The sequence below is a fragment of the Hordeum vulgare genome, chromosome 7H (genome assembly GCF_904849725.1).
Source record: "Hordeum vulgare subsp. vulgare chromosome 7H, MorexV3_pseudomolecules_assembly, whole genome shotgun sequence".
Taxonomy (NCBI): domain Eukaryota; kingdom Viridiplantae; phylum Streptophyta; class Magnoliopsida; order Poales; family Poaceae; genus Hordeum; species Hordeum vulgare.
The window spans coordinates 263641571-263647601 of record NC_058524.1 but is presented as its reverse complement, the minus strand read 5'-3'; positions in this window follow the sequence as shown (position 1 = coordinate 263647601).

Below are 6031 nucleotides of genomic sequence, written 5' to 3'. Positions count from 1 at the left end.
GGCTGATTTGGATCCACTAGTTTAATGCTATGGTTAGACTTTGTCTTAATTCTTCTTTCGTAGTTGCGGATGCTTGCGAGAGGGGTTAATCATAAGTGGGATGCTTGTCCAAGTAAGGGCAGTACCCAAGCGCTGGTCCACCCACATATCAAACTATCAAAGTAACGAACGCGAATCATATGAACATGATGAAACTAGCATGACAGAAATTCCCGTGTGTCCTCGGGAGCGTTTTTCCTTCTATAAGACTTTGTCCAGGCTTGTCCCTTGCTACAAAAGGGATTGGGCCACTTTGCTGCACCGTTGCTACTTTTGTTACTTGTTGCTTGTTACGAATCATCCCACCACACAATAACTTGTTACCGACAATTTCAGTGCTTGCAGATTTTTCCTTGCTGAAAACCACTTGTCAGATCCTTCTGCTCCTCGTTGGGTTCGACACTTTTACTTATCAAAAGGACTACGATTGATCCCCTATACTTGTGGGTCATCAGTGGCTTGCTTCCTACTCCAAGGAGGAGTAGGAGTCGGTCGAGCCAACAGGGAGAGGAGTCCTCTAATTCGGTCTTTTTTTTTCTTTTCCTTCTTTATTTTTTCCTTGGCCGAAATAGGCTTATTGGGATGGCCTCACCAGCCCACTAAGGGTTGGTGCGCCACCCATAGGCCTATTAGGTCCTCTCCCAGGTGGGTGGCCCCTCCCAGTGAAACCCCGAAACCCATTCGGCACTCCCGTACTTTATCGGTAATGTCCGAAATCTTTACGGAAGCCAAATGCAACAATACTATATATCAATCTTCATTTCCGAACCTTCCCGGAGACCCTCGTGATGTCTGGGATCTCATCCGGGACTCTGAACAACATTCAGTTACCAACATCAATAATTCAACTATACCGAAGAAGTCACCGAACCTTAAGTGTGCAGACCCTGCGGGTTCGAGAACTATGTAGACATGACCGAGACACTCTCCGGTCAATATCCAATAGCGCGACCTCGACGTCCATATTGGATCCTACATATTCTACGAAGATCTTATCGGTTGAACCTCTATGTCAAGGATTCACACAGTCCCGTATATCATTCCCTTTATCCTTCGGTATGTTACTTGCCCAAGACTCGATCGTCGGTATCGACATACCTATTTCAATCTCATTACCGGCAAGTCTCTTTACTCGTTTCGTAATACAAGATCCCATGGCTAACTCTTTAGTCACATTTTAAAGGACGTGGATGTCGCCTAGAGGGGGGGTGAATAGGCGTTTTAAGATAATTACGGTTTAGGCTTGAACAAATGCGGAATAAAACTAATGGTTAATTTATCAAGCAGTAAACCTAAAACAACTAGGCTCACCTATGTGCACCAACAACTTATCCTAAGCAAGATTAAACAACTAAGTGATAGCAAGATATATGACAAGAAACAATATGGCTATCACAGAGTAAAGTGCATATATAAAGGGTTCCGGTAAGAGATAACCGAGGCACTTGGAGACGACGATGTATCCCGAAGTTCACACCCGTGTGGATGCTAATCTCCGTTGGAGCGCTGTGGAGGCACAATGCTCCCCAAGATGCCACTAAGGCCATCGTAATCTCCTCACGCCCTTGCACAATGCAAGATGCCATGATTCCACTAAGGGACCCTTGAGGGCGGTCACCGAACCCGTACAAATGGCAACCCTTGGGGGCGGTCACCAGTACCCGTACAAATTACTCGGGGCAATCTCCACAACCTAATTGGAGAGCCCAACGCATGCCCGGAGCTTTACACCACAATGATTGAGCTCCGAGACACCACCAAGCTTCTAGGACGCCAAAGCATCCATGAAGAACAATCTCTAGGGTACTACGTACCAAAAGGTAATAAGCTTCTCAAACTTCACTTCCACGTATCACCGTGGAGAACTCAAACCTATGCACCAAATGCAATGGCAAGAACACACGAAGTGGACAAGTCCCTCATAGTCAAATCCCCCCACAACAACAAAAGTTATGGAGAAATATGAGAGGAAGAACGAGGAGCTCATAAAGAACTCCAAGATCAAGATCCAAGGGGATCCCCTCACATAGAGGAGAAAGTGATTGGTGGAGATGTGGATCTAGATCTCCTCTCTCTCTTTTTTTCCTCAAGAACTAGCAAGAATCGTTGGAGGGATTGAGAGTTAGCAAGCTCGAAGAAGGTCAACAATGGGGGAAGTACGTGAGCTGAAGAGATAAGGTTCAATGGGGAAGAAGACCCCCTTTTATAGGTGGGGAAAATCAGCCGTTATGCTTCACAGCCCGCACAGATCAGTACTACCGCTCATGGGAGTGGTACTACTTCTCAGTAGGTTCACCAACCATGTTGAGGCAAGAAGGATGCACAAATAAAGTCCGACGGAGCGGTACTACCACTCAATAGGTTCACCAGCCATGTCGAGGCAAAAAGGATGCGCAAATAAAGTCCGACGGAGCGGTATTACCGCTTGTGGGAGCGGTACTACCGCTTGTGGGAGCAGTACTACCGCTCGGCACAAGCGGTACTACTGCTCGGCACAGAAACTGCCTTAACTTTCGCATACGGACTCCAAATTCAACGAAACCAAGTTTGTTGGAAATATAACGACATAGGCTAACACAATATTGATAGAAATATCAATAAGAAGCAAGTGAGAAAAGGCCCATAATAAAATGGTGAGAACCCTTTCTCGAATAAGACCGGTAAAAACTCCCAACATCGAAGACATCATAGAAGATGCATATGGACTCCGTTATCGATGAACTCGAGCTTGTCATGAAGATGACCATAAGCTCTAAAACTCACAAAGAGAAACACCAAACAATAACCAAGAAGTATGATGCAAGGATGCAAATGGTTTGAGCTCTCAACAAACGATACGATCAAGCTACTCACTTGAAAGCCCCTCTTGACAGTATGGCAATCTATCCTAAAACAGAAAACCTATCAAGGGCAAACCTATACCTTGCACCTTCTCCTCTTGAGCTAGATGACGATGATCTTGGCTTCCTCAAGATGGACCACCTTTCTTGATTGCGTTGGCTTGATGCAGATTAGTTGATTGCTCCCCATACACACTATGGGTGAGCCTCTCTTTAGCATATCTTCACAAGTCCATTGCCACCACAATGGACGGCAAGCTTCAAGCATGATATCTTCGTGATGATCCACTTGAACTTGCACACTGCAATCTTGATGACGATCACCACTTCACGTCATCCTCCTTGGGTTGTATGAGATCTTCCTTTTGACGCAAGTCCATGGAAACACACCTAACCCCACATAGAACCCTCACGAAGACCATGGGTTAGTACACAAACACGTAATGGACAATGCTTACCATACCATGGGATCATTTGATCGCTCTCGGTACATCTTGTACGCTTTGTGTGTTGATCATCTTGATCTACTCTTTGTCTGATGATCTTGATCAACCTTGGGTCTCTATGACCATTCTCTGGATAATACCTTGAATACCACCTTGGTCATCATATAAACTCATTGAACCCAACAGATGGACTTCAAGAAGTGTCTATGGACAAATCCTATAAATATAACTTAAGGCAACCATTAGTCCATAGGAATTGTCATCAATTACCAAAACCACATATGGAGAGATATGCTCTAACAATCTCGCCCATTTTGGTAATTGATAACAACCACTTCAAGAGAGTTTATATAAGGAAATAAGCATAACCAAGTGCACACATACACAACAAAAATGCATGCGTGCAAGATGTAAATGCTTACGCAATAAAAGCAAAACCCTCTAAATATATCCAAAGTAAACTCTCTAAACCTCTCCCCCATTGGCATCGATTGCCAAAATGGACGAAAAGTTTAGAAAGCCAATATAGTAGGTGGTCCTCCAAAAAGTGTGTACTTCTCAGCAAATGAGTGCAAAGAAATACACAAATACAATTATAAGTAGTTGGAGGAAAACGAACTATATTGAGGACCCAAAGATTGCGAAAAGAAGGATCGTATGGCACAAAGACATACAAAATAGAAGCAAACAATCAAAAGATACCATATGGAACAAACAATCACATGGTCCTTCTAACCATATGAATAAAATATATTATGATAAAGGCAAAGGAGGGTTTTATCAAAACTAGAGAATCTCCCCATGATTTATCAAAATAGGATCGTTTCTCCCCCAAAATTAATAAAAACACACAACGAGTGCAAGAAGATAGATGAGACAATAAGCATATCACTTGCACAAAACAAATGGTTGAGCAACATGTAAAAGAAGCAACTTAAGATAGGCTCAACCAAAATAATGTGTGTGAGTCATGGCAAAGCACTTGAGAAGACTAAGATACGGATAAGAATTACTCATCAACATAGTCTTGATAAAATGACAAACAAAGTGCAAGCCATATCCTTCCCACGCACACACTACTAGAAAATGGGTTCACAAGCTTACTAAAAAAAAATTGAGAACCAACGCTTGTGACAGCCCATGGTGAAGATAGGAAATAATAACCTTGTCAAGAGGAGGGATACCAATCGAAATGGCAAAACCCTCATCAAGACAAGCATGAGGAAAAATAATCTTCACCACCAAAGAGTGCATCAAGATGCAAGAATATAAGATACACACTCAAGACAAATCCTTTCACGAAGCCACCAAAAACTGAAAAAGGAAATGCAACGGTGGACGTGAAAGAAAAGAGGATATCAATTAGAGATGTAACTTCTATCATGTGTAAAAGATTCTAGGTAGAAGACAATCATGACGATATATATCCACAAAGAAGGATGTACACACGAAATGGTTACCAGAAGGAACAAACAAGATATCCAAAAGGAAGTCATAAATATATCAATAAGGTATTTGCTTGGAAGCATATCACATGGCCTAATATTTTCTTACTGTACAATATGAACTTCCAACATACGAATATCAAAGACATCCCAACTAGCAATGAGACATCATCATTTGGATGCTTTGAGAAAGTAAACAAGTACCACAAGAACGAATCAAGAGATTCATGCCAAGATGCAACCTGGAGAGAGAGACAGAATCACGAGAGGAGGGTATAACCCCTCGCGGTCCCGACGGTGTGGTAGTACCGCACGTCATCACGGTAGTACCGCCTGGCCAGCGGTTGTAAAATTTTACTCCCGCTCGCTCGACGGTAGTACCGTTCGTCTAGCGGCAGCAGAAAAATACTGTTGTGCTGGATGCGGTAGTACCGTGTCGGTGCTGCTACTGCATGAGTGCAGCAGTAACACATCTCCAGCGGTAGTATCGTGGCTACCCCCGGTAGTACCGCTCAGCCAAGAGAAGACATGTTCGGGCCTTGCAAGGAATCTATGCATGAAGTAGATACTTGTTACCGATACATCATTGGATTGATGTAGTAGATGGTTGTTCGTTGATCATCCTAACTTGGCTCCATTAAGCACACAGTGTCAACACCTTCCTTGTAGGTGAGCCAAGAATCCAATGCATCTCCAATTGTTCCTAGAACAACAAACAAACAAAATGGTGCCCAAACTCATTGGGACCAAAGAGTTAGAAAATCAACAATACATAGGACAAACTCCACATAAATATGTGCATATAGATATGAAATTGAATTTCATGCACACTTTAGCCAATTTATGACAAGGTGGAGTTTCCCCTATATATCAGATCAAGGAAAGAAAGCATGCAAAAGAAGCTATATATAGTAAATATGCATGCTCAAGGCTTTCAAGAATCAACTAAGCACAAAGTTGATAAGTCACCAAAAGACAAGGTATCAAGTGATAATAAGATCCCAAATGAAAAACTATCACTTGAAGGATATCAAGTAAAAGGTACCTCAAGGAATGAGATATCCATTGACACATGCCAAATAAAAGGAAACAAGATACCAATTGAAGGAAAACAAATAGGAGGTATCTAATTTCCAAAAGAGAGTTAGGTTCCAAACAAACCAAACCCTCGACAAATTTTCATGATGGCACAAAGCATCATAAAGATCAAGACTTGCCTCCCATCAACACATTTGATAGGATCAAAAGTTTTTATGATAGA